The sequence below is a fragment of the Mustela erminea genome, chromosome 8 (genome assembly GCF_009829155.1).
Source record: "Mustela erminea isolate mMusErm1 chromosome 8, mMusErm1.Pri, whole genome shotgun sequence".
NCBI classification, from domain to species: domain Eukaryota; kingdom Metazoa; phylum Chordata; class Mammalia; order Carnivora; family Mustelidae; genus Mustela; species Mustela erminea.
In genome coordinates, this window is record NC_045621.1 from 56,828,973 (window position 1) to 56,848,163 (window position 19,191).

General features: G+C 41.3%; 1 protein-coding gene across 3 annotated transcripts in view; it reads right to left on the reverse strand.

Annotated features, from left to right (window-relative positions):
* Window positions 1–19,191, reverse strand: part of ITGB6 (integrin subunit beta 6) — a 126,232-nt gene that overhangs the window by 76,121 nt on the left and 30,920 nt on the right. The window lies entirely within an intron of this gene.

The following is a 19,191-nucleotide window of genomic DNA, read 5'->3' on the forward strand; positions in this document are numbered from 1 at the left end:
CCTCATATTAACTGTTTTCATCTATCCATCCATTCATTCATTCATCCATTGATTCATTCATTCAACAAATACTTACTGAGCATCTACTCTGTGTCAGGTATCATTGTAGAAGCAGAGATGATATGTCAGTAAACAAACCCAAGTTCTTAACTCATGAAACATAAACTCTAAGCTGCTGCTTAAAATCAGGCAGTAATAAAGCTGGCTAAAAGGAAAGGGGGGTAGTGAGGGTGTGTTATTTTATTTAGGATAGTCAAGAAGAGTTCTCTGCTCAACTGACACCTGACAGAGCCCTAACTGACTTGGGCAACAAAGTGTAAAGGCTGTGAGATAGCCTCACACTCAGCATTTTCAAAGACCGTGAGAACGAGAAAGGAGAGGAAGGGTAGCCTAGTGGGTCGATTTAGTGGCAGAGTTCAGAGGGTACGTCGTTTTGACCTTGAATTTTCCTGTAAATGCGTTTGGAATGTCATTGGAAGGTTGGAAGCAGAATAATATTATTTGATTTACATTTGAAAAGAATTACTCTGGCTGCCACGGAGGTTAGAATGTATGGGGCATGGTGAGAAGGCACGGGAGGAGGCCAATTAGAAATTTACGGCAGTTGTCTAAGAGACAAGGTGGTTGAGACTAGGATATGGTACTACAGGAGGATAGCAGTGCTCAGACATAAGTTATAATTTGAAAACAGAATAGGCTTGGGATGCCTGGAGGGCTCAGTCAGTTAAGCATGTGCCTTCAGCTCAGGTCATGACCCTGGGGTGCTAAAATTGAGTCCTCATCAGGCTCCTTGCTCAGTGCGGAGCCTACTTCTCCCTCTGCCTGCCACTCCCCCTGCCTGTGCACTTGCTTGTGCTATCTCTCTCTGACAGATAAATAAATAAAATCTTAAAAAAACATAGAAAAGAAAATGGAATAGGCTCATGGAATATTGGCGTGAATACGGAAGAAAGAGAAATTCTTGGCCTGAGCAACTGAATGTCTAATAGTCTTTCCTAAGAGGGGTTACGCTGGGGAAAGATCCGTTTTCCTGTGGAGGATGGGACTCAATAATATTATGCTCGAGATTTCCACAAGATAACGAAGGGAGGATGCCACATAGGCCGTTCACTATCTGAGTCTGGAAGTGGGGGCAGTGTTGAAGGGTAAACTGTAAATTTGGGATCATCAACATGGATTTAAAGGGAAGAGCCTGAATGAGATCCCAAGGAAAGGAGTGTAGATAAGGAAGAGCTCTGAGAACTGAGCCTAGGATGGGCCCACATCTAGAGGTCAGGGGGAGCAGGATCCGGTAAAGAAAGCTGCTGGCTGAAGAATACTCCTGGCTAAAAAGGAACCTCTTTCCTGGAAGACAGTTCTCCAAATATCTCTCACATTTCTGCATGTCTTGCAAGCAGAGGCGCTGACTGCCTTTGTTCTAGATTCTCTTTTCAAGGATGTCTGAAGGGACGGATATGGTCTGTCAGGCCAAGACAAGATTGCTTACAGCTTTGGAAAACAGAGATCTTGTCACCCTCTAGAACAGGCATGCTTATGGCCCAGTATAAAGCATTCAGTTTCCCTAAACTCAGGGCTCTTCTGTTGTAACACTGCCCATCACATGTGCAGGTGCCCGCTCTTTCCCTTGGTGTCACCTCGTGGGACTTGACCTTGGGGAACTGGTGGAAGAAAGTGCTGCCCTTCCGGCCGCTGCTATTGGTGTGAATTACACAGCTGTTTATCTCTGACCCCGGCACCCCTTGTGTCTACCAGCATCCACGAATCTGGGATGAGCTCTCTTGTTATCCTGCAAGGAAAATCTCAAGGCCTTCATAGTTCTTGACAATTTCTACTTGAAATCTACCTTTTTCTATAGATGGAACATGCACTTGTCAAATCTCATTTTGGAAGTGAAGATCTTACAACCCAGACTGCCTGAAGCACCTGACGGACCGTGGACAGACTAGTGTTGCTCTGGTCACTGAGTAGTCTGTCTGCCCACTGTCCTTCCCAGCAATGAGCTGGGATCAAGGATGCCCGTACAACTCTGGATGTGACCACTTCCTGGAACCTCTTCTCTAAGGTTCTAACTGTTGCCAAAAATCTCTTGTGCCTGGGAACACAGTCAGACTATCTCTCCCAGCCTGTCTTACAGTTAAAGAGAATTCCAATGACTAGCTCTTGCCAGTGGAATATGAGTGGGAGTGGTACACACCAGGTCCAGACCATCTACCTATCCCTCTGCCAACTGGATACAGGCAGCATCAAGGGCCTGGGGGAATTCCAGATGCTCAGCATGACCCTGTGTTTAAATTGAGGACCCTGTACCATCCCATGTACAGACTTCCCTCCCAGGTCTTAAAATCATCATTGCTGGCTTTACATACCTTGTCTCTAATTGCAACCCCTCGAGGTTCATTCCCTGCCCTACTTCCAAGCCTTTGCCTGTGCCATTTGTGGGGCCTGGAGGCCCCCACCTTCACCTCAGTTTTCTCACTGGCTAGCTCAGCTCACTGCCATGTCTCAGCGGAGACACGAGTGCCCACAGGAGGACCTTCGTGGTCTCTCCAGGCCTCTTCCCAAGGACTTTCTCCAGACAGCCTTTTTTACTCTGCTTGTAATTGCTTAATACTTGGCGTCTCTTGCCCACGAAGCTGGGAGCTCCTTTAAGGCACTTGCTTATCCAACAAGTATTCACTGAATTCTTACTACACATCAGGCAGGGACTGTGTCTTAGTTATCTTCATAGTCCCAGCAAATGGCGTAAGCCTGGCACTTTGCAGGTAGTGAATTAATATTTATCAAATCAGTGGATGAATTTTATGTCTTCATTGTCTAGGCTTTTATCTCTTATAAGCATGCCCTCCATGGATATGAATAAATCGGTAAGTAAATGAATGAATGCTTTTGGGAGCTACAAATGCAATTAGGAGAAGGAAGAGGTATCCCTTGCTTGGATTGTGATGAAAGCTGAGAAAAAGCTTAAAAAGCAGGGTGGGAAAAAATAAGAGAAAATATAAAGTAGAACAATGCTACAAGAAAATGTCCATCCACTTGTTTTCACCTTGGCACCACTCTGAAAATTTGTTACAGGCTATAAAGTATAGAAAAACATTCTTTCTTGCTGAAGATGTGGTAACTGGTGCCTTTTCCTGGAAAGTATCAATCCTCTGTACCCCTGTGGAGGGAGTGACCCGAGTTGTTCCATGAGGTAACCAGCAGCCCATAAGGTATCCTGGATAAAAACTGTGTCCCCTTAGCCAAGGCACCCAGATTAATTACCTCTGTTCCTTTACATATGAAATCTGAACTGGGAAAGAAAGACTAAAAATCAGGGGTTTGGTATTGGGACCTGAAGCTAGCAGGGAGTACACTCCGTTTGGAGGGAACATGACTTCAAGGAGAGGGGTTGATGACAGGAGGAATTAACAGCTACAAGGAGGTATGAGGAGGAAGAGTCCCAAGGCAGAGGAAAGCTATAATGGACAGAAAATGAGATGGTGGGTCAAGAGTGCCATAGTCAAAGCAGCAGAGAAGGGACCCAGAGGCCAGAACAGGACACCAAAGTCAGGTTGGCAAACTTACTCTGTCAAGGAGAAAGGAACATGGCCCAGGCTAAGAATTGCTATAGTTCCCAAATGCCCTTCCAGACTGAACCTCTCTGAGGGGGCACCTGGGTGGCTCAGTGGGTTAAAGCCTCTGCCTTCGGCTCAGGTCATGGTCTCAGGGTCCTGGGATTGAGCCCTGCATCGGGCTCTGCTCGTCAGGGAGCCTGCTTCCTCCTCTCTCAGGAGCAGGGAGCCTGCCTCTCTGCCTACTTGTGATCTCTCTGTCGAATAAATAAATAAAATCTGAATCTCTCTGAGGCCTGACTCTTCCTAGGTCTCCCAGGACCCTGTCTCTTTTAGGGCAATGTGTATCCTTGAAACAAATTCCCATTACTTACAGGTAGTCAAGTGAGTCTCTATTCTTTAAACTCAAAAGATCCTGTCACACCATGTACATTGTTATATAGGCTGATTAGGCTCACAGAATTATACTGTCCCGATTGTTCATAGCCCCAGCCTGGGGGCTCTGACTCCTTCTAGAAGTCTGATCTTCTTCAAAGGCTCTGAGCTGGGGGCAGGTAGAGTAACACAGCTCAGGGAAGCACGCTGCACTTCTGTCCTTCAACGAGCCTCAACTTCTGAGATTTGGCAATGGGCTGTCCTCAGCTGAGCCCTGACTTCAGGAAGCCATATGAACCCATCTGACTCACTGTAATTGGCTTGGGTCTCTCCTGACATAGCCACTCAACATCAGAGAGTGACGATCTAGAGCCCAGCAGGGCCAGCCCCAGGGCACCTCAAAACCCTCCTGAGTAGACCTGGCTGGTATCCAATTCAAACCCTGGGACCTTAGTGAGGACTTCCAGCTTTGGGGATGGTCTTGCTGTGTTCCCAGCTTTACTTCAAGTACCAGTGACAGGTCTACCTCTAGTTGTCTTTCTAGGAAAACGTTTCACAGTGAGTAGCTGAAAGAAGACGGAAGAAGTGGGTGCTTTGTCTTAGGGTCCGACCCTGATGTATCTATGTGTGTGATACAATGCAGGGAAGGGCATTGGCAACATGTTATGGATGACTTGCAGGTGTGTGTCATTTGCAAAGTGCAGGATACATTTGTATCCTCTTGAAAAATGATGCCTTCATATTTCAAGGCTTTCAAAAAAATTCTTTTAAAGAGGATATGGACCAGTCTCCTGTCATCCTGGTGCATAATGTCCACATGTATTAAATGTTAGAGAAATTTTTAGTGGCCTAGGCCTTACATTCTAGTCTCGAGTTCACTTTTTCTATTGTGGTAAAATATATATAACATAAAATCTAGCACAGAAACCGTTTTTAAGTGTACAATTCATTGACATTAAGTACATTCACATTGTTTTGTGACTTTCACTACTATCCCTTTCCAGAATTTTTATTAAAATAATAACTTCTTATTTTTTATTTTTTAATTTTAATTTTATTTTTATTTTTTATTTTTTATATTATTTATTAAATAATAACTTCCTGTGTCCCCGGCCCCCGCTAACCCCCCACTCTTTCTCTCTACCTCTATGAATTACTCTAGGTAACTGGCCAAAAGTAGAACCATACAATGAAGCCTTCTATGTGTGGCTTATTTCACTTAGCATAAATTTTCGAGGTTCATCCACATGCTTTAGAATTTCATTCCTCTTTCAGAGATAATATTCCACTGTGTGGATAAAGCACATTTTCTTTTATCTACTCTTTGTCCCTACCCATTGGAATTGTTTCCTCCTTTTGGCTATTGTGAATAATGGCTGCTGTGAACACGGGTTTGGCTTGAGTCTGGAGCTCGCTTTTTGAAGTCTTCGTGATGCTCATGATGGGAGGAAGTTGGGTCTAGTGGGAAGAAATGATATTTTGTATATAGAGAGACCTGGGTTCAAATTGTAGTCCTTCCAGGTTCTATGGTATATTGCTGGGGATATCACTGATCTCTGAGCACTTTCCAGCCTGAGAAATGGAAATAATAGCTACTTTTCAAGAATATGGTGAAGATTTAATTATATAATTGTGGGATGAATCCAGTTGTGAAAAGCCTAAAGATGATATGATTTGGGGCCTTCTTTAAGAAAAGGAATGTGGGGACACCTGGGTGGCTCAGTTGGTTAAGGTCCAACTCTTGATTTCTGCTCAGGTCATGATCTCAGGGTCATGAGTCCTGTGTCAGGCTCTGTGCTCAGCAGGAAGTTGGCTTGAAGATTCTCTCTCTCCCTCTCCCGCTGTCCCTCCTCTTGTTCACATGTTCGCTTGCTCTCTAAAACAAATGAATAAATCTTAAAAAAAAAAAAAAAAAAGAATAAATAAAAGAAAAGAAAAAGAAAAGGAATGCAGAACTGGAAATAAATTAGGTATGAAAGGGTCTATTATCATTAAAATGAGAAGGAAAGAAAAGAAAATATGACAAACTACAGAAGGCTTAGAGATTCTAGCCCCATTCTTCTAGATATCTCCTTAGGCAGGGAGTTTACCAGAAATGCTTCCCGATGGTTATCTGGCTTTCTGCCCTCAGTTGGAGTTACCTACTGCCCCCAGCTTCTCCCCCACACCTGTACACGGTGGGACCTCAGAGGAGCCTTCATCCCCTTCATGGAGAACCCCCTCTGATTTCACTCAGGATTCATGTTTACTGTAGTTAGTGTTATTGAGCTCTTCCCTGTTTGCCAGGCGCTATTAAACATCTGGTAATATTACCTTATTTCATTTTCATAATATCTCTATGAAGTAGGAACTACTTTATTTCCATTTACCAGATGAGGAGCCTGAGGCATGAGAAGCTCTGTAAACTGCCCAGTGTCCCAGAGCTGCTCAGGCAGCAAAGCCTTGGAGACAGAATGCTCCCTCCAACCCAAACTTAGCATCACCAGGCCCACTGCCTCCTGATAGACACAAGGTGTTCATAGAATCATCAAGCAGCTTTCATCAAGAAATGAAATTCCCAAGGAACTTTAAGACATGTCTGCTTCTCAACCTCGAGACTCTGTGTTCCATCTCGATCTCTGTATCCAGCTGTCTTCCTTTCAGTGTGTTTTGTTGTTCATCCTTGAATCATTCACCAGCAGAAATGAGACAGAAATGTGGTCCTGGATCACACAATCCTTTGTATTCCTTCTCTGACTGAAGTCTGGTACAAATCACTTAAAAGCAAATGAAACAAAGCCTGTTGCCTTGCCCTTTCAGGGGAAGTTGACCCTGCCTGTAGGAACCACGCCTGGCATTGTGTCCAGGAGAGGGCGGTCGCAGGCACGTCCTGTGGCCAGGAAATGACTCAGGATTAACTCCTCCTCCTCCAGCGGCAGTCCCTCTCCACCCAACTCTGAAGTTCAGGGCTTAGTCACACTTGGTTCAAGGAAGATAGCTGTCACTTAGCAAGTCTGATGTACGTCTTGCATGTGAGGCCTGCTTGGGAAACTCACTCCCTTTAGGTTTTGGAAATAATTTTGAACGCTTGAAGAACTGAGCTCCTTCTGCATTTTAGTTTGTGGGAAAATTCCAATGATGAGATTTTTCATAAAATCTCGGTGAATAGGAGTTTATTCTAACTTGACTCAGAACTCTCTTTGTGCCCTTGTTTCCCATCTATGAAGTGAATGGTATGGCATGGCAAGAAGTCCATATGAACACACAGATTGCAAAGTGATTTACTCATTCACAGCTTGCAAAACTAAGTATTTTTTTTTTCTTTTTAAAAGATAATTCAAATAGTTTAACTAGCGGTTAGGATTCCTTGTTTTTTTCTGAGCACCAACATTTAATTATATAATTCGGGTTTTTCTGAGCACCAACATTTCAAAGCAAATGTTTTTTTCTGACGAGCACCATTTCTTATTTCTGGGGCTGCAATGGGCAGTGGTATTACTGGTAAAAATGGATTCTGATTTATTTATTTGTTCATTCACATACTCATTCAGCAACTCTCTATGGAGATCCTACTCTGTTCCAAACACTGTTCCGGAAATACAGCATTGATTAAAACTGACAAAATCTCTTCCTTACGGAGCTTACATTCCTGGAAGAGATGGACAATAAGCCCACAAACAAAGATAAATGATATACATGCTAAGTCGGTGGTACATGCTAAGAAACATAAAGAATGGTGAATGGTCAGGAAATGACTGAGGTGGGGTGGCCAGAGGAGCCTCTGATAACGTGGAATGACACAATTCTCTGGGGAAGTGAAGGAGAGAGACACAGGGCTGTCTGGAGGAAGATCAAGTATACGGTCCTGGGGCATGGTATTTGGGAATAGACAAGGTGGGTGGTAAGATTGAGTTGGATAGAGTGGGTGAGCCTAAGAAGGTACTGGGGCAGGCCAGTGAGGAGCTCTTCAGGAGAGCCTTGTGGGCCATGGGTAGGACTCTGGATTTGTATTCTGATAGAGAAGAGAAGATCTTTTGTGAGACATAACATAGCTTACGTTTTGAGAGGATCACTCTGAGCAGACAAGGACGGAAGCAGGGAAACCTATCAAAGGCTTTTTCAGTAGTTCAGGCCAGAGATGATGAAAGCTCAGACAAGGAATGTAGTGAGAAGTGGTTAGATTCTAGACATACTTCCAAGATAGACAGGATCTACAAATGGGTCTTTTGTAGGAAAGGAGAGGAATCCAGAGCTCTAGGGAGACTCCAAGAATAATGAACGTTTCTGCTTGATAACTATCATCAATGGTTTCTCCAGACATGTCATAGAGATAAGAGATAAGTTCTGCCTATAGTAAGAGTCATGGTTCGTTTTAGTTGGCTGTAATAACCTGTACAGTCATGTATAATTGTAACTGTGCAGAAGGTGTTTTGTGGCAGAATAGGAAGGGTCAGAACAATGCAGGCAAGTGCTTCATGGTGAGACGGTCTACATACTTGTATTGTTAACATTCCTTCAGCTTGGTGAAAGTCCGATTGGCTGGCATCTCTGCTCTTGAATTCCCCATGTCTTGGCATTTGAGAAGCAAAAAAAAAAAAAAAAGCTTGGAAAATCCCCATGATCCCACAGTCCTCTCTAACTGCATAGGTAGACCATTGGGATGAATTCCAATAGCGAAAGAGTCTGCCCTAACAGATTTTTAAAAAATATAATTCCTCATTAGGGCACTGTAAAAAGGCAGGTGAGATGGGCATATTTTAATTTTTAAAAAATCTTGCAAAATAGAAGGATTCTGGACTTTTTTTTTAACCTTGAAGATGTAATTCATGCAATTGCAACAGTAGAGAAGGTTTTTATTTTCTAAAAAGCTGGGAGAAATGGTCACCAATGATTATGTTTAAGGAATTGTTAAAAAGGCTAACCAATAAATTATTCTAACAAACTATTCAAAATGTTGTTAACATGGTGATGTCTAAAGAACTGGAAAGGAGGGGCATCTGGGTCATCAGTCAGTTAAGCATTTGCCTCGGGCTCAGTTCATGATCCCAGGATCCTGGAATTCGAGCTCTGCGCTGGGCTCCTTGCTCAGCGGGGAGTCTGTTTCTTTGTCCTGCTTCTCACCAAAGCTCCTGCTCTCTCTCTCAAATAAATAAAATTTAAAATCTTAAAAAAAGGGGGGGCACCTGTGTGGATCAGCGGGTTAATGTCTCTGCCTTCAACTTAGGTCATGATCCCAGAGTCCTGGGATCGAGCCCCGCATCAGGCTCTCTGCTCAGCAGGGAGCCTGCTTCCTCCTCTCTCTCTGCCTGCCTCTCTGCCTACTTGTGATCTCTGTCTGTCAAATAAATAAATAAAATCTCTAAAAAAATTTTAAAAAATACTTATAAAATCTTTAAAAAAATTGGAAAAGGAGGAAAATGAAAAGTCTTTAAAAGCAAATTCATGGTGCCTAGATGGCTTAGTCGGTTAAGCATCTGTCTTTGGCTCAGGTCATGATCCCAGAGTCCAGGGATTCAGTACCTACTCCCTGTTCAGCAGGGAGCCTGCTTCTCTCCCTTCCCCTGGCTCATGCTCTCTCTCTCTCTCAAATAAATAAATAAATTTTTTAAAAAACAAACAAATTCAGCTGGCATATAAATTAAATGAAGGAATGAATCCCTACATTGTTGGACATGATTACTTTCAGACAAAACATGCCTTGAGTGAGCTGTCAGATGTGGGGGACTTTGAGGAACTATGAAAATAGCCCATCTGTCCTGCATCCTGTTGTCTCCGAATTTCTCTGGCTGAAGCTGTGCCTGCAGGTAGTCCTTCCCTGGGCCAGGTAGCCGAGGAAAGTGTTGCAGGGTTTTAACTGATGCCCAGTGCAGCAGAGGGCTCAACCATAATTTCAACATTTTTTTAAGTAGTGAATAATTTTCTTCATATCAAGGAGTTCAAAGTTTTAAAATTCCGGGGCACCTGGGTGGCTCAGTGGGTTAAGCCGCTGCCTTCGGCTCAGGTCATGATCTCGGGGTCCCGGGATCAAGTCCCGCATCGGGCTCTCTGCTCAGCAGGGAGCCTGCTTCCTCCTCTCTCTCTCTCTGCCTGCCTCTCTGCCTACTTGTGATCTCTCTCTGTCAAATAAATAAATAAAATCTTAAAAAAAATGTTTTAAAATTCCAACTAAAACACATGTAATGGAAGTTTTTTGGTAGAAGAAAATTTGTGTTAGCTGCAAATATTTTAGGAGAGTTTTTTTTGCTTGTTTGTTTTTTGGCAAATATTGCTATACATTGATAAAATTATGATAAACTCGTGGAAAAGGCAGTTGTTGGCTCTGGTCTCAGCCCAGACCTTCGTGGATTACTGGATATTTGTTGCATGGTGTAAATTAATTTGAGATGGTGTAGGGTCTAAACTTTGGGCAGTTAAGGATGAGGAAGACAGGATTTAAATGTTAACCAATAGAATGATTTATTTCTATGGGTGTCAGTGGAGGAAGAGGCATTGAATAAAGTATGGACTTCAGATCAAAATAATGTATCAGTATTACCTCTCAAAGTCTGTTCTGAAGAGAGCTGTTAATCCTTGCCCTGATGGTGAAATGTTCCTATAGTTTAGTTAATGCAGAGGATCAAATCTCCCGTATCAGAAATCACAGTGCTCATTAACCTTTTAAACACTTTAAGATGCCCCACAGTGAAGAAAATTGCTTACCTTTGTTTAACAATTAAAAAGCCAATTAAACAAAAAATTGTTTGCTTAGGGAAAGCCTTTTTTCTTCATGTACTTATTAGCATTCCTAGATCCATTTCCACCTAATAGTTTCAGAAGTGCTAGAAGAAGGAATAGAGATATTGAAAGTTTTGTGAAATTTTACCTAAGATCCTGTTGAGGAGATCCAGAATCAAACTTAAGCATTATAGTCAGATTTCCCAAGAATCCACTGGTGAATTGGTTTCCTGCTGCAGTTTGAATGTATTATCTCATTCAAAGACCTTTCAAGATGGGTTTTCTTGGAGAAAATTCTCTTTCTCAGGGAAGTCCAAAAAATGAGTCCATTTATATGACAGTTCAGAATAAGAACTTGGGGTAGTGATGACTCATAAATCTCTAAATTCAGACCCAGGCCTTGACCTTGGTTATTTAAAATATTTTTTGTACTGAATGACCTGGTTTGGTTTCCCTTATGAAACACTGCTTGCTACTTCCCTATGACGCAGAGGATCCCCACTCTGGCTTGTGTCCACCCTTTGCTTATTTCTCGTTAGTACGGCATTCCATCCTCAAGCTCTCTTCTGTGGACCCTCGAGCCTGTCTTGCTTGCAGAAGGTGTAAAAGAGTAGTTTCCTCTAAGACAACAGCGTTTTCTCCTTTGGGTAGGTGAGAAAGTGGGCAACACTTTGTCCCAAGCTTGCTTTCCTTCCTACTGACTCAAACTCTTTGGATGTGTGGCTTCAGGTGAGGTGGGAACAATCTGCTTGAATCTAGACGTCCTTCCTCAACACGATCATTCTCATGAGAAGCCTCACTTCTTCTTCTTTTTTTTTTTTTCCTTTTTAAAGATTTTATTTATTTATTTGACAGAGAGGGAGAGAGATCGCACGTAGACAGAGAGGCAGGCAGAGAGAGGGGGAAGCAGGCTCCCTGCCAAGCAGAGAGCCCGATGTGGGCACAATCCCAGAACCCTGAGATCATGACCTGAGTTGAAGGCAGAGGCTTAACCCACTGAGCCACCCAGGCACCCCAAGAAGCCTCACTTCCTATAGTGGTCAGTTTTATGTCATTGTTCAGGAATAAAAATGTTGTTATTTCACTGAGATGAGAATCTACATGAATATATAAGAAACGAATAATTTGACTACCTTGTGGGGTGTCAACATAGCAGAGGAAGAGTCACTATAATTCAGTCTGCCTGATTTTCCAAGAAAGGGTAAAATGTGGTAGAGGTGTTTTTAAAACAGGGGAGCCAGTAACATTTTCTAACACCTGAAGACATGTTTCAAAGCTATATTTACAAGTATTTTTTTCTTGTTCACAGATAAATAAGCTGGATTATTCATTTGAACTGCATGCAGATAGTAAGATGGTTGTCAGAAATCAGTTTGACAAACTAAGAACCAAGAAATACTGAGGTATAAGAGAATGTTTAGTGACTTTATTTAGCTTCACCTAGCTTTGGAGTGAGATAAAACTAGAATTGCAACAACATTTTCAGACAACCTTACTCTAACAATATAGCACCATCTCACTTTTGAAGGGAATTATTTAGCCTGTTTCATGGAACATGGGAAACAAAATTATCTTGGTCTTGACACTAATCCTAAAACAATAGTAGCAAACGATGGCCCTTACAATGTGCCATGCACTGTTCTAAATTTTGTTTCACACTGTGAGGCAGGGTACTGATAGTTTCCCCATTTAAATAACAATATTTAATTTAATTTTATATTTTAGAACAGTTTTAGATTGATTAGAAGAGAGAGTTCCCATATGCCTCACACCCAGGGATCCCTATTATTCCCTGTTAGTAACATCTTATATTATTATGGTACATTTGTTATAATAATAAACCCATATGGATATGCTATTATTATCTAAAGTCCATATTTTATTCATATTTCCTTAGGTTTTACTTAATGTCCTCTTTCTGCTCAAGAATCCCACACAGGAAACCACATTATACCTGTTGTTATATTTCCTTAGGCTCCTCTTGAGCTCTTCCCATCATACAAAAGAAAAAAAAAATGTGGCACAGAGAGAGTTTAAATAACTTGCCTGTGGTCTCCTAGTTACTAAGTGGAAAAGTTGGCCTCACATCCAGGCACTCTGATTCCAGGCACGGGATTAACCTTCATACTGAATTTTTATTACCCTCATGGGATTACTTCAACTTGAATTACTGAAGTGATGCGTCTGGTCAGGCAGCAGAGGGGTGAGCATACCTGATGCAGGTTTTAGCTAGTTAGTGATTGGCCACGGTCGCATGGGCACTTTTCAACAGTGGAGCAATAGTTCCCTGATTCTAAGAGCCTCGAGCACTTCCTAGAGGAAACCAGGAAGGTGGAAACAATAGAAATTTATTCCCTTGAAGTTCAAGAAGCTAGAAGTCTAAAATCAACATGTTGACAGGTTGATTTTTTTTTCTGGATACTATGAGGGAGAGTCTGTTCCATACTTCTCTCCTAGTTTGTGGTGGCTGACCTCAGTCCTTGACCTTCCTTGAGTTAGCAACCCACGGCACCAATACCTCATCTGCCCGCAGCTTTCTCCTCTGTCTGGATCATCCCCTCTTCTTATCAGGACTTTTGTCATTGATTTAGAACCCACCCAAATAGTCCAGGATGAGCTCATCCCACAATCCTTAATTTCTCTGTAAAAACTTTTTTCCAAATAAGATCACATTCACAGACAGGTTCTAGGTAGACACATCTTCTGGTGCAGCCACCATTTAACCCACTACAGGGGCTAGTAAGCACATAGGCTTGTTGTGAGTATTACAGAATTACATAAATCACCTGATACATGATAGGCCTACTTGAAAAATAATAGCTATTTTTATTATTCTTTTGTCTAACGCGAGGGCCCCCAATACAAAAGTGTTAAATGTCTCAACTGAAATAAATAAATGTCTCAACTGAAATAAATTCATTCATCTGTGTCTAGTTCACAACTATTATTAACCTTAAAAATTGCTTTACATTATGTTTGTCTTAATTTCCAACACTGTCCTGACAGGAGCTTTACAAGGCTGTGTCAATTCGGCCTTCTTTCTTTTCTAGGGGGTAGAGGTGGGGGGCACCCTCAAACAACACTTTCCACTAATGACTCTTGTCAGAAACACAGAAAGACTTTAGGCTTACAAATAATCTCCTCATCAAGAGAATTATGAGCCAGAATCTTGATGAATGAATTTCCTGTCCATTCCCCTTGCTGATAGACATGCAGCAGAAAAGAAAAGAGAAAAAAAAAAAAACAAAAAAACCCCCCAAAACAGCTGGGCAGCCTCAGCTGTTTCTCTGCCCTTTGGTTACCCTCTGTGGTCGCTGGATGTGGCAGCCCCATTTTCTGATCTGGCTCTTTATCTTAGGGATGGAGTTAAGACTCACTGCTGAGTTTTCAACACCCGGCCCACTTCACCCCTGCTGTTCTGCATTGCTGTTCTACCCCCTCCCCGCACTGTCTCCTGTGGTCACTTTCTGGCAGCCATAGCCCTCAGAGCTGGCTTCAGTGAAATTCCTTCTGCATTTGTCACAGAGCCACAGTCTTAGAACATTAGGGCAGAAAGGACTTTCAAAAGTCAAGTGCCATCTCTTCTATTATCTCTCCAACTCTGTCTTCGTACAGTCAATCAATATATCTGCAATGAACATCTGCTCTGGGAGAGACGTGATGCTAGGGGCTGGTTACAGTGGTGAGCAAGCACAGTGGACCCCTTCCCAGAGTGACAGTGGGGTCACCTCCATGCTGCGTGAGTAGGGGTCTGTAAAATCCCTGGCAGCTTGTGTTTTACTTAGAAACAATTCTTTAACATAGGTGTTCTTAACCCAAGGTCTTCCCATTAACAGAACTTAAGGGGGGAGGGTCTGTGACCTTGAAATGGAAAAAAATTTGCACTATTCCCAGATTCTAATGAGACATTTCTTTCCTATAAATGTAGACAACAAACCACTGACGTATTAGTAGTACCCATTAACTCTCACCAGGAGAAATCATACATATTTTCCATATCACTTTATGTTTGTAGCAGATATCACAAAATGATGTAAAAATGGTCATTGTGTCAAAATCATAGAATCCTCAGACCTGCTTCTGGACCTTATTATTTAAAGTGTTAAAAAGGAGGGACATGCGTTACTATAACATAAATTTGTTTCTCAGTTTTTTGATAACCACGTTTCAATCTAATTGGCTTATTTTCTAATTGTATATATATTTTAGCCTAGGATTTCAAAACATTTTTTCTGCAAAGGGATTCATAGGCTTCATTAGACTGCCAAAGGGGTCCGTGCCACACAAAAAAAGTTTAGAACCCCTAAGTAAGGAACGGCACTCATCATGCAGGCTGAAGACTCTTTTTCTAGACCTTCCAAAATCCAAAATTATCTTCATTTTTTTTATCTTCAAAATGAGATTAAAGCATCAGATACACAGATGTAGGCCACATCATTATTCCTGGGTTATTCAATTAAATGTACAAGTTGGCCCCGTGGAAGGTAAAATGAGCATGACTTGGAGTTTCCAAACTAAGGCCTACTAGTTGGGAGTTATGTTTTGACACCACTGATGTTCTTTAGGCCAATACTTCCAGATGTCTCTGAATCCCAAAGTTAAGGAAAACTCTAAGTTTTGAGAAGGGCCAAAAAGGGAATCCCAACAATGATGCCGGAGTAATAAATAAGAAGTTCTCGGGGCACCTGGGTGGCTCAGTGGGTTAGGCATCTGCCTTCGGCTTGGGTCATGATCTCAGCGTCCTGGGATCAATCCCCACATAGGGCTCTCTGCTCAGCAGAGAGCCTGCTTACTCCACCCCTCTGCCTGCCTCTCTGCCTACTTGCAATTTCTCTCTGTGTGTGCCAAATAAACAAATAAAATCTTAAAAAAAAAGAAAAAGGAAGTTATTAAAGAAAATATTACTCCAATGATTAATGTATTGGGTTATGCATATGTAATAACTCCAATATTTATTCAATCCATACTTTTAAAAAAAAAAAACTCTCATTGTAGGTATGAAATCATTAAATTACTGTAGTGATTCACATTTGAATTTCCATATGCTGGTTGATGAATTAACATTTTATTTTGTTTTAGAGAGAGTGTGTGAGCCAGAGAATGGAGCATAGGGAGAAAGAGAGAATCTCAAGTAGATGTCATGCTGAGCTTGGAGCCCAGTGCTGGGCTTGATCTTACCACCCTGAGATCATGAAACCAGAGTCAGTTGCTTAACCAACTGAGCCACCTAAGGCGCCCCATGATGAATTAAAATTTTAAATTTAAGCTATTGTACATTGCTTTGTCTGGGTGGTCCATATGTCCATTTGGGGAAGTGCCATTTTTGTTTATTAAAGTTCAGGCAAATTGAGTATCTTGTTAAGTTAAATAAATTTGGTTCATTTTAATTTTTTCAAATAATTGTATAGAAAAAAAGTTGCTGATAATATTTATAAAAAGAAGAAACATTATAAGCTTTGAAGCAAGTAATTTGAAAACAACACAATTTTAGTCCCACATGGATGCTCACTGAACTGTGAATTTACTAATGAAAGAAGAGAGCAAAATGAAAACAAAACAAACAAAAAAAACTCATTGGAAGAATTACTATTGAAGACCATGTAACGTGAAGATGGGATTGGGAGGTATAAAGTTTTTTAACTCTCTAAGAATAGACTCTACCTCCCCCCATCTCAAGGAAGTATTCCATTAGCTTCCGTGCCCTCAACTTCCATTCATGTTTTCATGGAAACAAAACTGTATTGGATGAGCAACTTAAAAAAAAATCTGTATTTTACTTACCTAACTTCCTCCCTCCTCCACAAACAACAGCTATTTCTTGAATCAACGATATGATTTCTATCACCCTCTAAAACCTGCCCACCCCCATGTCAGTATTCTCTGTTAAAAAGTAGGTGGTTAAAGAGGTCTTTAATCCACTCTAAGTGGTCTATAAGTGGTCTTTTCTCTCTCAGTCCTTTTTCCATCCTCACATATTACATGCTGGATTAGACACTACTTTTAAAAGTCACACATCTTTGGAGATTTTCCATAACATATAGAATAAAACCCCAAAATCTTGACATAGCCTTCAAAGCCCTTCATAACTTTGCCCCAGTCTTTTGTTATAATATATACTATGTGACTCTCCTATGAAAACTATAGTTTCTGAAAAACAAGTCTTTCCCAATTTCCCAAAGACCCATTTTACCAGTTTCTGCCAACACCCCTATCCTTGCTGGAAATGCCTGCACCCACCCACCATACGGCTTAGATTGTACGTATTCTGTGCATCCTTAATTGTCACGCTCAAGTCCAATCTCTTTCCTGATACCTTGGCCCAGTATCAGTCCTCCACAAATTTCCATAGTCCTGAGTATATTACTCTTTTAGGATTTATTAAGAACTATGCTAAAGTGGAGACATTTATTTTTTAAGTAAATTGTATTTTAATCTCTTTTAAGTAAGAACTGGCACCATTTCTGTAGGCATTCAATAAACACGGTTTTGTCATTTACTGGTGATTTGGGCCCATATCTTGGCTTACCTAACATTTAGTCTTCTCATTGGTAAAATAAGAATAATTGCTACTCTGCAATATTGTTGTTAGATTAGAGACAGTATTTGTCAAGGGTCTTGCATAACAGATAATATAATGAGGCATCCCCACCCTAAAAAAGTTTATCATCTAGTTGAAGAAATAGATATAAATTAAAAGAGACAAACTGGTGTAGGGGAAGAATAGTAACAAGGTACTAGGAGATTTAATTTCCATCCCCATTTAATCTCTCAGCAAATTAGTGACATTTCTGTTCATTCTTTTCCTAAGTCTTAATTTCCTCATGCCTAAATTCAGCAGAGGTGCTATACGTGGAGTAGAAAATCCACAATGTCTTTTCCCACAGAAATTTGCAATGATTCCAGAAGGAGAAAATAAAAACAGAACATAGATAGAGCTGTAACTCTGAAGTTTGAGCAGGATAAAGAATGAAGAGTAGTTATTCAAGAGCATTGTGTTTGAAGATGAGATTTGAGACAACTCTTAAAGAAATTGGAGGATCTAAACTTGTTGGAAAAGAGAGAGTAGGGCAAGGATGGAAAGCAGGAGCAAGATTAATACCACAAGCAAAATCTTGGAGTCGTGTAGAAAAGCATCAGACCCCTGGCTGGATCTATTTTTGGGGCTGCAATGCAGTTGGACATTAAAGGGAGGATCAGTTGATGGAAGCCTTGAACATCAGGCTGCAGAATATAGATTTGAACTTCATGGCAATAGGGAGCTGCTGCAGGTTCTGAGCAAGGGAATGACAAGAGGATAATAGCATTTAGGAAATAATAAAATGGCAGCCACTTCACTCTTGATATTAAATGGAAACACTAGAAGCAGGGAGACCCCAAAGGATCTGTGGGAACACTTCTATTGGGGCCAGATTATATTAGGATGAGTCATCCCCTGAGATTTAAAAATCCAGGTGTGAGGTGATAGGATCCTTGGTGAAGATGGTATAGTCGATTGTTTTGTTGATCAAAATACTAATTTATTCATTCATGACCACTGATGTCAGTCTTGGCCCCATGATTTGCAGTGATTTCAATTTAGTGAATATCATATATCTATTTTTACTGAGCTCAGAAGAAGCCATGTGGCCTTTGGCCAACGAAATCTGAGTAGAAGTGATACATGCTACTTCTAAGCAGAAGATTTAAGAGCCACTGGGAGGTTCTACTATCTTTTCATGTCCTTCAACCATGAACTAGTAGTATTCCTCAGAGGAGCTGCTTCATAAACCTAGATCCTGGATTGTAAAGGGAGTAGAGTAGAGCTCCCATTGTCCCAAAGCCTACATACGATGTGTGTAAGAAATAAACAATGTGTGAGAAATAAACCCACTGAGATTTGAGATTGGTTGTCTTTGTTATTGCGGCTTATTTTAGCCTTACTTGACTGATACAGCCAATAACTGTAAAGAAGACACTATTGAAGAGAACAAAGAGGGAGAAAGGAGTTGCTAATTTAATGAAGAAGAGGAGAGCTGCACTTCATGAGCCGAGGGCATTAGGATGTTACCTCAGCTGTAATGAGGCACTTATTAAAGTTTTAGGGGTGGGTGAGAAGCAAAGGGATATTATTCCTCTTTCTGACATTCTGAATTAGAACTGATGTCAGGACATCCAAGAGGAGACTCCTGAGGTCTAGCCAGACTTCCTTGCCATTCCTCGTTCTTCTATTCAGAACTTTGTATTGGGAAGGCAGTGCTAGATCCAAAGGAAGGTAGCATTTCTGGGGCTCCCAAACCAGATCATTGAGTGTGCTAATGTTAGTCATAGGAATTTAGTTTTTACCCTATAGGCATTGGGAATCTAAGGATGGGAAGGCAGTCAGTAGGAATGACCACTGGGCTTGGAGTAGTGATTTAGGTGTTTGGAGGTGGGAGAAAAGAATTAGTGAATTTGGGAAAGAGGTGAAGGGGGTGTGATGTCATGCAAGGCCATGGGAATGAAGAGGGATGGACATTTTAGAGGTCAGTTCACATGACTAACTTATCGACTTCCTATATTTGATACCATGTTTGTCCTTTATATTACACCTATA